Here is an 18,389-nt window from a genome sequence, read left to right on the forward strand (position 1 = left end):
TGTTCTCGCTCATTGCTATGGTGATTGTCTTGTTTGATAACGAATACTCACTCACCTCACTTGCAAGGTGTGTACCTACAGTCTCTGCGTCGTTGCTTGCATCAACGCTCGGCTAGACAATGCAAAATTTGGCTCGTGCATGATCTCCGCGGATTCAATCCACTGAGCTCGTGTTAAGCTGAGAAATGCAAGGCAGCGTATGGTATCAACAGTAGTACACCTCGTCCTCTTTTTACGTCCATGCTTGGATAAGCGACAAAAAATTCTACTGGTAAGACAATGAGCAAACTCAACAGTTTTATGTTTTTTTAAAACATCTTCGTGATTGGAAGAAGTATACAAAAATATAAAAATGTGTATTTTGATCATTATTTTGTCGGTAGAAATTTTTTTCGCTAAGCCAATAGTGGACGTAAAATAAGGTTTGGGTGTACTACTTACCGTAGCACAGGGTGAAATTAAGTGTCACCGATGAATAATATATATGATAAATCATCACAGAATGATCAAACATCTAAACCATCTGGAGCGCAAGGTTTCCAAAAAAAGGGACATGTCGACCAACTTTACCCCAACCCACGGTATTTGTATGATCCCCGTCTCAGTAGCCCCAAACTGGGGTTAGTATATCTATACGCCCCTAGCGGCGTGCGGTGAAGATATGGGGCGGTATTTGTGGAGGTCCAGTCGCCAGTCGGCTCGTGAAAGAAGGGGGGCCGTTGTTGGTTCATTCATTCTCTCGAGCGGCTACTAGACTACTGACTGGCTGGACGGACGTTGTCGCGGTTGCCACTACATCAGCAGCAGTTCGTTGCAGTCGCAATTTTCGCGTCGTCGCGTCAAACTTCCTTCGTCATATTTTGTCCAAACGGACCGCCGCCGCGCCGCGTGCATTCGGTGCCTCGCTCTTATTCTATGTGTGTTTTTGCGGATAAGGGCGTTTTTTTCTGTTATCATCTTCTGTTTGTGTTCTTATGACTTTGTTTTGGGAAGGGCGTTCGATACGCTGGGGCGTCCTTTCCACAAGCTGTAATTTGTTGTTATCAGAGGACAATTTTTATTGTTACTAATCGTTACATACTAATGATAAGAACGGAATAAAGAGTGTAGTTCGTCAATGGATTGAGTAGATCGGTTTATACGATCATGTTAGTGCTGCTAGGCGATTCAGTAGTGACTCAACCGCGCTTCGACTGATTGATACGTATTCGGAGCCTGTGAGTTTACAAAAGTGAGGTGAAATTATGCAACTAGAAGCGATTACAGTTGTACCAGTGATGTAAACTACGTTGGGATCGAAGTACCTACCGAGTAATTCTAATTGAAGATTAAGTGCTCTTGGGTGGTTTATAAGATCAAAAGAGGTATGAGGAAACGTGATCGAAACCAGAAGAAACATTTTCTGTCTCATTGAGAAGGCGTGGTATGCAGAGACGTAATGATTTCAGTCGTGGATAATTGGCGTGAAAGCTGTTGCACCGAAGCTGCAGTCGTGAACAGCTGTTTGTCAACAGCTTACATACCGTGTGGTGGTATTGTATCAGCAGCTCAGTGTGTTCAACTTGCTCTCGATATTTCGTTGCGAAACTGGGTAATTTAGTGAGGTTAGAGTTAACAAAGATTGGCATTAGACTGGTTCAAGATCAAAACTGGGGAAATACAATCTTTTCTTTATAAATATTTATTATGTTTAAATAGGTGAACAAATTATTAATAGATTTTTATAAAATTTTGCCACCCGTGACATGTTACCCTCAAGATTTAATTAAAACAAAATTTAATATTCTTAGGATAAAAAAACTACATATTGCTTTGGGGTAACCTTTATCAACCGCATAAAGAATAGGACTCTAAATTGAGAAGGCTTCCAATTAACAACTTTTACGCTAGTTAACCGAAATTTAATGAACATTTTTGAATATTGTGCCAAGGCTGCTCAATTTTATTCGCATGTACATACAACAAAACAAAAAAAACTCCCGTGATTTTTTATATGATGTCCTGTCACGGTCGCCATGTAATGTGAAGCAGAGCTCAAAGACATCAGGATTAGAGGGTCTTGTTTCCCGGACTGAAAAAAATCCCGGGATTCGGGATTTATATTTTCCAAATTCCCGGGATCCCGGGAAAATTAAAATTCCCCTAAATCGATACAAAATAATAATGGAATGATTTCTAAAACACTTTCAATCAAATTCAATCGACTTATTTAGGACATTTGGAAACAAAAAGATATTTGAAAATCCAAATGAAGTACTCATCCTATTCAGGAATATGTTAACTTGGGCTATTCTGCCATATAAAAAACATATAAGTTTTCGACAAAACTTGGTAAAAGATGATATTTCTAGAGAAATGCATTATAAGTTACCCTGAGACATAAATAAGTTCTAAGTGGAATTACAAGAAAAGTTTCCATTGGATTCATTTCTAGTTTTGTCTATATATATATTCCCGCAGGAAATAATAAATGGAGGATAAAAAAATTGCTGCATTAATTATTAAATTAACCCATGGGGTCTCTTCTTATGTTATTTTTGGGAACAAATTCAAAAACTTTTATGACAGAGTTTAAGTGGAATAAGATTAGAAGAGTGCTTTTAAAATTTTAAACAACAATTTCTGAAGATTTTTTGTCAGCATGTCCATTGTTTTTAAGAAAATTTGTGAAGCTATTTAATCATATTTGGAAATAAATTCATGATATAAATTCGATTTTTTTTTCGTGTATATATTCAGTTGAATATAATATATCAATACAGTATTCTTATTGGATTACTCCAGAAGCGTCTAAAAAGATGTGCACTATGTTTTGAAAAAGAAAACTTTGAAGAAGGTACATCTTTATATATTTCACATGTTTTGTAAAAAAAATACAAAATCTGCCACTGTAAAAGTACACGGAAAGATCGATGTACACGGAGCAAGGAGTAACTTTCACGCAGCGATCGAAAAGACAAAAGATTTCATGCAAACTTGTGTGAAAATTCACGCAAATTTGTGTAACACCGGATCAGCACATTTTTTGTGCTGATCCAGTCGTACGCAAATATGAGTGAAAAATCCTTTGTCTTTTCGGAAGTTACTCATTCGCTGTGTACTTTCGTTTTAGGGTGTAGAATACGGCTATCAATTGCAGGAATACTGCCAAACAATCTATTAATAGCTTGAAATAAATCATAAGATGTATACACTAGACCTACCAATTAGCGTAGAATTAGATAAAAAAATGACAACATTGATAAAGAAGATCTCAAGTGTAAAGTTATGTTTTACTAGAACACATTATTGCCATTTTTTTAGTTTCCGGGAAATCCCGGGAATTTCAGAAGAGTATCCCGGGATTCGGGATTTTTCAGATCCCGGGATATCCCGGGATTTTTGTCCCGGGCAAGACCCTCTAAATAGGATATGAGTAGTATAACTGAAATAAATGTCGTTAATTTAATTGCCTTCTTTTTAATTTGAATTAGGGAGGAAGCTTCAACGACAATTTATCAAAATAAATTCTTGAAAAACTCAGTAAGGAATAACTTTTTGCCCGATCTTGCCATACATGTATTATTTAACGGCAAGTGATGTCTTTTACCTTCTCCCGAGTGTAACACTAATTACCAGTCGCCATGTGCCTATACTGAACGGGAGACCATTCAGTTTAAACATTTCATTTAACAAACTCTCGACACCTGGCCAGATCCTTACGATCAGCGGGGATGGGGATGAAATGTTGATTAGATATCTACTCAGAATATGTCCAAGAACTTGGCCCACTTCAAAGATATCTGGAATTGGAAATTGGATAGGGTTTAATGGGGTGCTTTCCTTGGCGAGAAAGCATTTATGTAATGCATTTCATGATATGAAAAGTATGTATCATACACCTTTACCTGATTATACCAGATATAATGAAATGAACAATGAACAAAATCGTTCGATCTCACCGAATACAAGGATTTGAGTGGGGCCCATGCATCCATCTCGTCCACCGGTTGACACAGCTCCGAAACCCAAACTGCAACAGCTGGAAAACATCCGTTTTGAAGGCAGCGTCGTATCCACTTGTATTCATCCTCTTCAGCATACACTTTATTTTCTACAATATCATTTCATTTGAATAACTCACATTTTTTTTTTGAGACAAACAGAGTTAGAGTTCTATAGAGCTTGCTGACGTTTATTCACCTCTCTCTTTCAATCATGCAGGCGTTATAGGATTTGTTTTCATCGGGAAACCTTTCCTGATGACAACAAATCCTATTCCGCCCACATGTTTGAAAGAGAAAGGTGAATAAACTTCAGCAAGCTCTATTAGCCGGATTGATCCAAAGCGCTGACAGGGAGCAAGCTAAAAACACGGCACGTGAAAACTTTGCGTCCGTCTTCCGTCGCGGCACACTACCATCTTCAGTGTTAGCAGTGTGAAATAATAGGGTATCGCGCCACTTGGGCGGTGGCTTCTATATTCGTCTGTTTTCGACTATAACTCAGTCAATTTTGCCTTGCAATGTTGTACACGGGTAGATACTATACCTATCTCACCGCATTCCAAAAATTGTGTTAATTGGTTCAAATTTAACTGAGTTATAGCGGAAAACAGACGAAAATAGAAGCCACCGCCCAAGTGGCGCGATTCCCTAGATGAAAAGTCCTTTTTGCAATTTCTCATCGTAATAGGCTGCTTTACCTCACGCAAATTTGACAGGAAAAGGCCTATTTTCCCACACCAAATAAGCAGTGCGGTTCATTACAACACTGATTTGCGTTGCGTAATGAACCATTACAGCACTGTTTCCAGTTTTGATTAACTTCTTGGTGCTTTCTGGACGCAGTTTCGAAAAACTCTAACTTTAACATAGCTATGGGTAATTCTCGCTGAGACCGGCCCACTATTTACACCTTGTCTTCAAAAATGTTTAAGGTGCCGATTTTCTGAAAGCCCTCGCCTCAAAAGTAAGAAAAATGCATTTGGTTACTCAAATTGATGGACCCCCCGTTAGTTAGAGCCACAACAATTTTTGCAGACCCCTCGATTTTGGTCAAATAGTGGCTCACTAAAACCGTTATAACTCGAAAGTTTCACCGAAAACCATCTCAAAACGAAATGTTGTTGAAAAGAGGAGAGATAGAGCTATTATTTACAATAATAAAAAGTTGGTTCGGCCATATTGATTTTGGCCGCCATCTTGGATTTTTATACAAAAACATTTTTTTCACCATGAGGGCAACCACCGATTTTCGAAATTTTTGCATCAATTGAAAGCTGGGACATTTATACATAACATATCAAAAAATTAGAGATGTCTTTTTCTTCTTTTAAAAGTTATCTACAGTTTTGTAAATTGAGCCACGTTTTCTCCATACATTTCCATGCGCACCGGCAAAGACATGCAACAGCATCCGAGTTTACGCCTGCATGTATACACAAAGGCGCGTGCCGCAAAATTTGGCCAAATCGGAGGTTCGTTTCCGTTTTTGACTGTTTCTCAATGATGCGGGCATTGTTTTTATAACTTTTTTAGTGTTTTGAAAAGCTTAAACCTTCAACTTTCCATTAGTGGGTTCAGAATTTTAATTCTTGTTCGTTAACACTGCGAAAAAGCGCTGCATTTATGTAAACGGTCGGCACCGGGCCCAGTGCGCAAAAGTGGCATGATTTACGAAACGGCAGATAACTTTTGAAAGAAGAAAAAGACATCTCTAATTTTTTGATATGTCATGTATAAATGTCCCAGCTTTCAATTGATGCAAAAATTTCGAAAATCGGTGGTTGCCCTCATGGTGAAAAAAATGTTTTTGTATAAAAATCCAAGATGGCGGCCAAAATCAATATGGCCGACCCAACTTTTTATTATTGTAAATAGTAGCTCTATCTCTCCTCTTTTCAACAACATATCGTTTTGAGGTGGTTTTCGGTGAAACTTTCGAGTTATAACGGATTTAGTGAGCCCCCATTTGACCAAAATCGAGGGGTCTGCAAAAATTGTTGTGGCTCTAACTAACGGGGGGTCCATCAATTTGAGTAACCAAATGCATTTTTCTTACTTTTTTGGCGAGGGCTTTCAGGAAATCGGCATCTTAAACATTTTTGAAGACAAGGTGTAAATAGTGGGCCGGTCTCAGCGAGAATTACCCTATACACATCAGTGTGCAGTTTGATGAAAGTTTTGTTAAAAACTATCCTCAGGCGGTAATTTATGAAATTGCAAAAAACGTTGCACGCAACTCGGTGCAGAACTCGATTTTTACAGCACTCGTCGTAAATATCCAACTCGGCAAGCCTTGTTGGATAAATGTACAACTCGTGCTGTAAAATTCTTCATTCTGCACCTTGTTGCGTAAACTACTATTTTGAACACATTACAGTATTGTAATGTACCGCAGGGGAGTCAAATATGAAGACATGGCTTCAATTTGACGACATTCTTATTAAAAAAACAATCAGTTATGTAAAGCTTAAAAATATTTTATGAAAACAATTTTTGAAGATTTTTTAAAGCTCAAAAAAATATCTGGTTTATCGAACAATTCTAGGATTGATTTCTGACACATCTGACATAATGCATGAAAATATTTAGTAAAAACTTAGAAAATTAACTATGTTTTAAAGATCGAAACAGACGGAATTTTGTGGAACAGTTTCTAGTTGAATTTAAGTTTCTTGTTTCTTGGTGAACATATGCTGAAGCATTGGTTTGATTATTCAATTTCTGAATTCATCATCTGCAATTCTGAAAACTCTAACAATTGTTTCTGTAATTAATATAATATCTTTAAAAACTTCAAAAACTATTGAAGTTTATTCTTGTAAATGTTCTAACAGCTTCAGAATTTCATCTTTGGCCATTTTTACCTTTCACGTACACTAAGTGTATATGACTTTTTGAAAGAAGGCTCGGAGGGTCGAGTTACATATAATAATCAACTCAGTTTGACGAAAAGAGGTGATGTTTGTGTTTGTATGTGTGTACGTGTCACATCACTTTTTTGAACTTGGCAGTTTTGAATACCTGATGAACAGTAAGCAGGCAAATACTCACAAACCATATCTGAACCGGTAGTAATCCGGAGCCGGTTCCGGGTGTCCCACCGAAAGTTGTCAAATTTAAAAGTGAACCAAACTCATGTATGCGACACATCAAATCACGGCATTTTCAATAACCGGATAAACGGTTAGAATGAAAATAGGCTCAGACCACATTGGAAACTACCACTAGTGTTCCGGAGCCGATCCCGAGTGTCCCGCCGGAAGTGGCAAAATTAAAAATTGAACCGAGTCCATGCATGCGGTACATCAAATGACTGCTTTTTCGATAACCTAATGAACGATTTATAAAAACATTGTTTCAGACCATATTTGGGACAACCGGTAGTATCCCGGAACCGATTTCGGGTGTCCCACCTGAAGTGGCCAAATGTAGCCCATGCATGCTACACATTAAATCGTGACTTTTTCTATAATCTGATGAACGGTTAGCATGAAAATTGGCGTAGATAACATTTAAAACTATCGGAAGTGTTCCGGAACCGGAATCTTGTAACCTATGGTAATAAAATATAGCCCAAAGCGTACAGAAAAAACTTTGTCAAATACCACAAAGTGATCTGCGATTGTGAAAATGTTATATCCTAGCTTATCAGTATCGTCCTGATATTGTTCGGGCTCTAGTGATAGTTAAGGTGGTCAAGCAGTCGATTGAGTAGTCTGATATTTTGCAGCTCTGCCAATACGTTGAACATAATGTCAAAATTTGTGCCATCAATAAATTTCCCAATTAGATGATGACTGCGATGAAATTCTTGCTTTTCCAAATAAAGTACTCTCAGGATTCAGGAACACTTCGGCTTTTTCGACTGAAAGATCATGAGTACGTTATCATCTTCAGTTTGTGTTCTTACGGCTTTGTTTTTAAATTGCAAAGCAACAACAGACAAGAATATATACTCTTGCCCCAGGATTCGAACTTTTGTCCCACCTTACTCTACTATCTTTGGGAAAGTTGTAGTACTAGATTAGATTTAGCATGCCATGTCAGCCAACATCCAATTATTTGGTATTTGACCTATAGAGGCGCTATACAGAAAAACCTGCAGTTGGAATTCCTATAACACGGTACCACCCACTTTACGCCCACCGTAATGTCACGGCGGTCTTATATCCGATCCGATAATTGGTTGAAAGACACCCGAGGAATTGTGGTGAGTGTAAAGTAGGTGGCACCGTGTTATAGGAATTTCGACTTTAGTTGCTATGTATACTCGTCAGTAGAATATAAGTACTTTTAACCCCATGCGATATCTCAAATTCTAATTTATTTGAAACAATGGTGTTTTCGGCAAAGTTATTCAGAAGATCAAGAACAACTTAGTGATTCTTCACTGGCGCTGGTTGTCAAGTAATATTTGGAACTTTTCTATCCCGGAATCTAATGCAGATAGGAATGTGTCATCTACGATAATGTTCTTCGAGAATTCAAGGACAAGGTATTTGGAGCACATAGCTAAAATTTTCTGGAGCACCGTTTTCTAGGACCGTATAACGGATTTGAATGAAAATGCATCCTGATGTTCACAATCATTGAATGATCAGCGTGATGCATTTTCAGCCATATCCATTGAACGGTTCTGAAAAACGGTGCTCAAGAAAATTTGAGCTATGTTCTCCAAATACCTTGTCCATTAGATCCTACCATAAGTTGATGGTTTCGTCGATAGGTGGCGTTAGTTGTCAAGTAAACTTATGAGCTACTTTGTTTGCTACCGCTTCTGATTGGTATGCAGAAGGTCCTGGGTTCAATCCCTCGCCCGTCCTTTTTCTCCTACTTCGTGTATCTTTCTATATACTTTCTACCTCCTATCCCGAGCAGAAGGGCATACCTTACAAATACAATGCGAAGAGCAACATGTGCTCTAATACCAAAAATTGTTATTACTGCGTTATTCTACGAAACGTTATGAAAACATTGCAATAACAGTTGGAGGTATTTGAGCAGAGTTTGTTATTGATGTAGTATTTGTTGGTTTAGCAGTAAAAATAACCGAAGAACAAGATTTGCTCTTACATCATGAAATCATCGAACAAATGAAACATTTAATAACAAGAAATGTTATTAGTTTGTTCTTCAATAACTTTGGAATAACAAATACAGCACTTGTAATTTTAGGTATGCATTCATTATTGAAATAACAAGAATTGTTATTTTGTAGGTGTTATTTATACAAAATTTTGGTATTCATTTTTGTTATTTTGCCTCTTATTACCACCTAATGGAGGGCATTTTCAAGGTATGGTAGTATTTAAGATAAATACCTTGATATGTTATTCACTTGTTATTTTCTTCTGGTCGGGACCTGCATAAACTACTTATGTAAATTCACATGTTCATAGCCATCGCTAGAACAGAAACGGGTTGAAAAAGCCGTTTCCCTTCCTTCCAACTTTCACAGCATAGTGTCAATCGATCAGATTACGCCAACGAGTTATGCAACCAGGCAAACTGTGCCGTACATGCTCAGAATAATAAAACACACAATTCTATCACATTACGCCTGACATCCACGCACCAATGTGTGAACCCTCTGCGAACATCCCACCAGCACTCCGACATCCGCATGAATTTGTGCAGGCGCTGAGGTATATTTAGTCTGCTGTGGTTACAAACGATTGCATTCATCACATCCCTCCTATACCCAACATTTACCTGTAACCTGTAACCTGTAAAAATATAAGGTCACCAACACTCCAGCCGAACACACTGAAGATGCCTGCTTAGTCCCCGGCAAATATCTCATTGCTTCCTTGTGTGAATGTAGCTGGTCTGGCGATACTGGAGTAGCATCCATAGGCGATCAATCAAGCTCAAACTCAAGTCAGCTCAATTTCGCCGCCAGATGGAACTAATTCTCTAGTAAAACTGCTCTATCTCGGGATTCAAAGCAGATAAAAAAAATTTCGTCAACAAAATTCTACAGGAACACATATCGATATCTTAACAAGGATGGCTATGTTTCCGTTCTTTCCGGAAATAATTTCTCCCTGAATTTCTCCTAGGTATTCATTTACAGATTCCATTAGTTTCTCCTAAGATACCTTTAGGATTTTTTATGAAATCTCTTGGAACTCCTTCAAAAGTATGTTCAGGTGTTTCCAAAAAAATACCTTCTGGGATTCCTACTAAAAGTTTTCTATTTGTTTATCTCTTGGAATCCGATGATAAGTTTTCAATGAAAGTTTTTCTGACCTCTGAGATTTCTTCAGGAGTTTTATCACAATTTTTTTAACATGTTCCTTCTAGGATTAGCCCAGATGTTACATTTTAAATTCCTTCAGCGGCTTCACTAGGAATCGGAATTCATTGAGGATCATCATCTGAGTTTTAATCACGATATCCTCTTGAAATTTCCTAAAGATTTGCTTTTGAAATTCTCAAACATGTTCCTTCTGAAATTTTTCCTTACAGTTTTATACGGAAGTTCTTCCAATTTTATTGTTCTAAATCGCTCAAGAAACTCCTTCTGATAATCTTCCAAAGGATCTTTCTGCAATACCCCCAGAAATTCTTTCTGGGATGTCCCAAAAAAAATTTCTTTTATTTTATCAGAAGTTCCTTCGGAGATTGCTGAAAGAGCTGTTTCTAGCATAAGTCAGTTATTGTTATTGCTGGTTGCCCAATTGCAATCATGTCAATCGTCGAACTACAAGCCAGCAATAAGTTTCGTAGGAAACTGCAAATGCTTCGATGCCAATTTTTAGAAAATTTCTGATCTAAGTTTTTTGAAACGTCAATGCGTAAACGTTAGTGATTTTTCATTCTTACCCACTTTACCATTCAGCCCCCTAATTTTGTACCGCATACCAACTATCGCTTCTGCGCAGCTTAGATCTGTCCGCACTTAGTCCGACAAACGCCTCCAACGGCGCAGCATGCATGCGGCCCTTATTGTTGTTCATGATGAATCGCCGGAAGAATGCAGCAGAGCTGTTGTTACATATGCATTTCATTTGCGCATTTGCCTGGCACATCAGCAACGGGAGGGAAAATGAGCACGAGTCTACGAAATCTCACTGTTAGCTAGCTACTTACATATGCTAAACCCAGACAGACAGGCTAATGTGTCGATAAACAGATTCTTTGAACCGACGAGAGGTCTACGTGTGTTCAACATAGTAATTATTGTTCGGTACAAATTGTATGAGACTAAGAGTGGGAATCCAATCGCCCATTCATTTTGCTCAGAATTTCCTTACATAATGGAGTTCTGTAAAGTTTTCAATTACCAGCAGCCGACCAAACCAGAAGATTGAACTAAGGCAGCCAGTCAGGCAGTCAGTCAACCGTGCAAGATTTCATCTTAATTAGTCACTGATTACCGTCACACTAATTGAAGCTTTCCCACGTGATTATCGCCACGGCGGCGGCTGCTATGATGGCTCGTGTGGCGCAAACTAATTTGAGGAATGTATTTATGGTCATAAGTGTAAGCAAGCCAATGCCGGGTGGTTAAAGGAAGAAAAAAACAGATTCATTCACAAACGAGATAGAGTTGGTGTATGGAACGCAATGGGTGTCATTTTGAAGCTTCAGGCTGTTTTTGCAAGCAAATGTTGTCTGTTAGTTTTCTCGAGTCTGAGAAGTTTTTTTTGTCTATTATAGACGCTTTAACCACAGAGGTTAAAACTAAGTTCACGTCTGACTTTATTTAATCATATTTATAATATTTACATGTTTTACATAGTCTCACTATGTTTTGAATAAGTATATTTCTTTTACAAACTTTAGAACTTTGTTTTCTTTTTCTTTAATACTTTGTAAGATGCTTTCTATCGTTCCGGAAATGCCGATTGTTTTTCTGATTCTTTGGTATTTATTATAATAATCAATTAGTAAGTGTTTGATGGTTAGTTTTCAGTAACAGTTTGAACATGCTGGAAAGTCCGTATAAGGAGTTAATAGAAAATCATGAGTTAAACGGAGATGAATTATTAAAAGTACCTTTTAATTTAGTAATGAGTAGCCTAAGAGAATGGTTACGATACCATGGCTCTACTTTTTCTTTATAACGTCATTTAAGTGAACAAAACTGGTGAGCTCGTTTCATTTTGTTTTGTGTTTTCAAAGTTTACGAAGCTCTATTATTACCATTTTTTTTGTTAAAAAGCTTATGTTCTTTGATTACATTGACTCTGGTAATATCACTTTTTCTCATTGAAGAACTCATAATATTTGACGTCATCGTAAATTGCCATAAACAGCATAAATGATCATCCACAACAATTCAGTCCTCATAAATATTTGCATTCATCAGCCACTTAAAGCCGGCAATCAGTGCCATTTCCTACGCGCATCATCATACAAATTCCACTTTCATCCAGTTTCTCCCGCCAAACGATAAACTGCTTCCAAAGTAAGTCAAGTAGGTAGCCATTCTCCCCGTTGCGTTGTTACGCCAAAAATAGTCCAAGAACCGGCTTCAATTGTTCAGTTCAGCCTCCTGCGCAGCACTTTGCTGTATAAAACTGCTTCTGTTGAAAGTTCGGCAAAGTACCGGGGATTTGCGCTGTTCTCCGACGGTTGTCACACGCAACTCAACACGCTGACTGCCGCCGGTATGGCATGGTACACAAATTACGTAACGCTGAAGTTGGCCTTTTCAGACCACCTCCGCCCCCCCCCCCCCTTCGTAACGCTTTTTGTATGGAAGCCCGAAAAATTTTGTATGGGTCGTAACGCTACGCTGGTTTCCCTCTCCTCCCCCTATAGCGTTACGTAATTTGTGTACGATGCCTATATTATACGTTCAGCAGTGGCAGGTCGCACCTAATGAGGGTACTATATAAGGGAGATCGGGGATAACTGCCCATCGCTTCAACTGAGAAAAAGTGTGATTATCAGTTTAGTGTTTTAGTGCATATTCATAATTGTTTACTAAGAAAATTCTTTTACTAATTAAACGACGCATTTCACTCCGTTTTCTCTGTTTCTACAATACATAAACCACCAGTTGACGACGTCATGACACCCAGCGAAAACAGGCGGCGCGGCGTCTAAATGACCGTGGTTAAATAATTATAAAGGTAATAAAAATGAAACCATGAACCTCAACCGAGTTTGGCGAGTTGCCTATTTCATGCGTTCTGTCGTTCTTGGTGGAACGGCGAATGAAGTTCAGTATAGCAGAGTTGTACATGGCATACATTTTCGATACTTTTACGTTAACTGTTCCAAACAGCACAGCGACTTGAAAGGGTTTAACAACTTTGTCACCCGCAATATCGCGCAAGTTTTATTGCAATTAGCTCAAGTACCAGAGAAGGATGTAGATGATATAAAAGCTACCATGATTGCTTTATGCCCGACCTTCAGGGTTGGGACAGTATCTATAGGCAATAGGACAAAAATGGGTCTAGCCAACCTGACTACACATTCACATTCTTGCAAGTTATGTGAGCATTAGACTGGTTCATGCTTTCTAATCATTTCAATTTTTACGCTACCACAAGGGCACCGGTATAACCTACGAAGCCGACTCCGAACCCCTTGACTCCTCTTGTATCGCATCTCGCCATTCTCTGAATCCATGGGCTTACCTCCGCTGTAGCTCCAAGACAATGTGGGTGATAACCGTTGAAACGGTATTCCAACCAAACTCATCTCTACACATCCTCTGAACAAGATTTTCAGGAGTTTCTGACATGTGACAAGCATGCGGTCACGCATTGTACCAAAACGCAGGCACCCGAACAAAACGTGTTCCGCCGTTTCCTCAAAACCAGCACAAACCGGACATTCGGGAGAACCCGCATGACCGAAACGATATAGATACTGTCGAAAGCAACCGTGGCCCGAAAGGAGCTGAGTAAGATGGAATGTTACTTTCCCATGGCACCTATTAATCCAACTATCTACCCTCGGAATAAACCTAAGGGTCCACCTTCCTTTGGTGGAACTGCCCCACGCGCGCTGCCATTTGACCGTGGAAGTTGCAGGATCGAGTGTGATGCAGTGAATTCCACTTCTTAGATCGATTAGCCGTAGACCTCCAGCATAATGTTGTCAGTGAAGCCGACTATTTCCACGCTCACCGGGAACTTTAACCTCAACACTTCGTCGTACATTACATTTCATAACACTTAACCCAGGATGGAACGTTGTGGGACTCCTGAGGTTATGTGAAAACACTTCCGAATCATTTCCGTGTCGTAAACTAGTACTAGTACGGGCCCAAATAGCCGAGGCGGTAAACGCACGGGTATTCAGCATGACCATGCTGAGGGTGACGGGTTCGATTCCCGGTCGGTCCAGGATCTTTTCGTAAAGGAAATTTCCTTGACTTCCTTGGGCATAGAGTATCTTCGTGCCTGCCACACGATATACGCATGCAAAATGGTCATTGGCAGAGGAAGCTCTCAGTTAATAACTGTGGAAGTGCTCATAGAACACTAAGCTGAGAAACAGGCTTTGACCCAGTGAGGACGTTACGCCAAGAAGAGAGACAGAGAGAAACTAGTACTCGATTCTGGAAGTAACATCCGAGAATCTAGTACAGGTATTCGGGTATCCGCAGACGCAGAAGCGCATCGGAAATAGCCGACCAACTGGCGCTACCACGCATTAGCGAGTCCCCCATCTCTTACGCTGGAGCGCTATCTCGGTGATTTTTTTTAAACGACAGGGTAGCGTCTACGGTCGATCTCTCCTTCGGGAAGCCGAACTGGTTGCTTGAGAGAATATTTACACCATCGATGTACCTCAACATTCTATAATCTTTTCGAGTATCTTCCCCGCCGTATCGATCAAGCATATTGGTCTACATGCCGACGGATCTCCAGGTGATTTCCCCACATTTGCCAATAAAACCAGGCTGTGCCGCTTCCAAACCTCTGGGAAAACTCCCTCGTCCTGGCATTTCTGCATATCAGACCTGTACATCCCATAAGCCTCTGCGATAACTACTTTTAAGGCCAGATTCGGAACTCAGTTTGGACCTGGAGCAACCTGCGCTAATGGATTTGCAATGATGCAAGTTCTTCGTCGGTGACCCTCTCCTCATCGTCAGTCCCAGGCTCCAGCTGTCCTACAAAAGCAAGTCAAGACGAGGATCATGAGGCGGGAAAGCCCCTCGATGATCTCTGGAGAGTGTTCGGTAGGAGCCATGATATCTCTCGCCTTGGCCTTCACGAACCTGTAGGTATCATCCCACGGATTTGCATTGACACTCTGACAGAAACCATCAAGGCAGGTTTTGTTTTGCTTGCCCTTATCTCAGTCTTTAGCCCGACCACTCGCCGTTCGTTTCGCTAATCCTCAGCTCGTGCTCGCTGCATCCACCTTGTGAGGGCTTGGCCTAGCCGCCTCTTCCTCTAGGCTGCAGTGTGAAGCATAGTTGTCCCATTTTAATAGGAACTCCCATAGAACATGGGAAAACTGTGCTGCACACGGCAGTAGAGTCTACCTGCTGCCTGCTGTTATTGTAGTCGATATTATAGCGAACCGCTAGGTGATCACTGTCAGTGTACCCATCGCCTACTTTCCAGTTCGAGCTGTTTGTTAAGCCAGGACTGCAAATGGTAATTTCGATAATCGACTCCACACGGTCGTTACACAGTCCAGCATCTGCGTAAACTGCTCGAACGACCACCACGGAGGCGACCACGCAGCCCTTATAGGTAGTAGACACCGACACCGACTCCTGGACCCGTCGTCCATATCGCCGTCATTTTTCTGGACCCATCCGTGACCCAATTGCCGTTGCCGGCAGGTACTCGGTATGGGTCTGCTATGATGGCGATAATTGTCTCCCATTCAGAAACTGCCTGACAAAGCAGATGCTGGGCTGCGACACATTGGCATAGGTTCAGATGCGTTATCTGCATTTTGATATGTAAACTACGGCTTTTCTGAAGGCCGGGCACCATGGACCTCCCAGCTAACACAAAGTCTTATATGATGTTGAATAGGATGCTAAAGTGGAGGCCATATGGCCATATGCGTACCTGCTTCCATTTAACTGCGTGTAAAGTGTGCGTATATCGCCTCCACTTTTGCATCTTCCCCAACATCATATGCGATCGTGTGTTGACTGGGCTCCCATTGGGTGTATGCTGTTTGCGAATTGCCCGGAGCAAACTAAGCACGTGGGTGAACTCGTGCAGCCTTTATGGCCTTCGCCACCGCATCGCCTGCACAGCTTGCTCCTTTCAGGGCCTTGCGGGCCTGGTTCCAGACACCTGAAGCATGAAAGGTTAGTAAGCATACTGACTTTCAACTTTCCTACTTTAATGGACTTATTTACGTCCGCCACAGCTAGCTGTACCAAGGCTACCCGCACCCGTGTCCCTGCCGGCCCCTTCTGGAGCCGAACTTCTGCGGTGGCCACATGCACCTCGCACTGTTGCCGCAGTACCCTGACGAGCTCTTCAGCTTTAGTGATCTCGTCTAGCTTTTTAATCTATAGAGTCGCCTCCGCTGTAAGAGCCCTCATCTCAACGCCCTCGCCAAGAATCTCTTACACCAGATACTTGTAGACGGCGCCCATGCGTCCCTTTGCCGCACTTGAGCTCTAGGATCATTTCACCATATTGAGTACGTTTAATACTTCGCATGTCAGCTAAGTCCCTTAGCGTAAGTAAGGCCCCAGGTCCGGACGGAGTTCCGAACCTGGCCTTAAAAGTAGCCATTACAGAGGCTCCCGAGATGTTCAGGTCTGCTATGCAGAAATGCCTGGACGAAGGAGTTTTCCCAGAAGCTTGGAAGAGGCAGAGCCTGGTACTATTGCCAAAGGCGGAGACCACCCGGAGACCCGTCGGCATATAGACCAATATGCTTGATTGACACGGCGGGGAAGGTGCTCGAAAAGATCATCCTCAATAGAATGTTGCGGTTCACCGAGGGCGAAAATGGTCTTTCGAGTAACCAGTACGGCTTCCGGAAGGGGAGGTCCACCGTAGACGCTATCTTGTCGGTTACTAAAACCGCCGAGAAAGCACTCGAGCCTAAGAGGAGGGGAATTCGTTTTTGCGCGGTAGTGACTCTGGATGTAAGGAATGCGTTTAATAGCGCCAGCTGGTCTGCTATTGCCGATGCGCTCTTGCGTCTGGGCATACCGGAGTACCTGTACAAGATTCTCGGAAGTTACTTTCAGAATCGTGTACTAGTCTACGACACGGAGGTGGGTCGGAAGTGCTTTCACATAACCTCAGGAGTCCCGCAAGGTTCCATCCTGGGTCCGGTGTTATGGAATGTCATGTACGACGAGGTGTTGAGGTTAGAGTATCCAGTGGGAGTGGTGATTGTCGGATTTGCCGACGATATTACGCTTGAAGTCTACGGTGAAACGATCGAGGAGGAAAAGTAGACTACCAACCACTCGATCAAGGTTGTGGAGGCGTGGATGCGGTCCAGGAAACTGGAGCTGGCTCACCACAAGACACAGAGGTGACGGTTGTTAACAACCTGAAGTCGGAGCAGCAGACGGAGATCAGTGTATTAGAGTGTACTATCCTGTCAAAGCGCTCCGTCAAACACTTGGGCGTGATGATCGACGATAAGCTTACCTTCGGTAGCCACGTCGATTATGCCTGTAAAAGAGCCTCCACAGCTATTGCGGCACTGTCCCGGATGATGTCCAATAGCTCTGCGGTGTACGCCAGTAAGCGTAAGCTTCTGGCTAGTGTTGCTACGTCCATACTTAGGTATGGCGGCCCGGCGTGGGGCACCGCGCTAAGTACTAAATGCTACCGACGGAAGCTGGAAAGTACTTACAGGCTTATGTGCCTGAGGGTTGCGAGCGCATACCGTACCGTGTCACACGACGCTCTCTGCGTCATTACTGGTATGGTGCCTATCAGCATTCTTATCAGTGAGGAAATGGAGTGCTTCGAAATGCGCGGCACAAGAGGCATACGCAGGACTGCCAGGATGGCCTCTATGGTCAAATGGCAGCGCGCGTGGGACAGTTCCACCAAAGGAAGGTGGACCCATAGGTTGATACCGAGGGTAGATAGTTGGATTAATAGGCGCCATGGGGAAGTTACATTTTACCTGACACAGGTCCTTACAGATCATGGTTGCTTCCGACAGTATCTACACCGTTTCGGGCATGCGGATTTTCCCGAATGCCCAGCGAGCAATGGTTTAGAGGAAACGGCGGAACACGTTTTGTTCGTGTGCCCGCGTTTTCGCACAATGCGTGACCGCATGCTTGCCACATGCGGGGAGGACACAACTCCGGACAACTTGGTCCAGAGGATGTGTAGGGATGAGTTTGGCTGGAACGCCGTTTCAACGGCTATTACCCACATCGTCTGGGAGCTGCAGAGGAGGTGGCGCGTGGACTCGGAGAATGGCTAGTCCAGATGCAGTACAAGAGGTGGTCCAGGGGTTCGGAGTCGG

At 41.7% G+C, this 18,389-nt stretch overlaps 1 protein-coding gene across 3 annotated transcripts in view; it reads left to right on the plus strand.

The window, feature by feature from the left end:
• The window catches only part of LOC109422358 (trehalase), a 149,688-nt gene that overhangs the window by 40,300 nt on the left and 90,999 nt on the right, over positions 1-18,389 (plus strand). The window contains exon 1 of one of the 3 annotated variants that reach the window (XR_009999344.1): positions 1,002-1,364. The exons of the other annotated variants lie outside the window; for them this stretch is intronic. The gene's annotated coding sequence lies outside the window, so the exon portion shown is untranslated. Of the gene's footprint in view, positions 1-1,001; positions 1,365-18,389 lie in introns of those variants that run through there. 3 annotated transcript variants of the gene reach the window in all.

Source organism: Aedes albopictus, chromosome 3 (assembly GCF_035046485.1).
Source record: "Aedes albopictus strain Foshan chromosome 3, AalbF5, whole genome shotgun sequence".
Taxonomy (NCBI): Eukaryota; Metazoa; Arthropoda; class Insecta; order Diptera; family Culicidae; genus Aedes; species Aedes albopictus.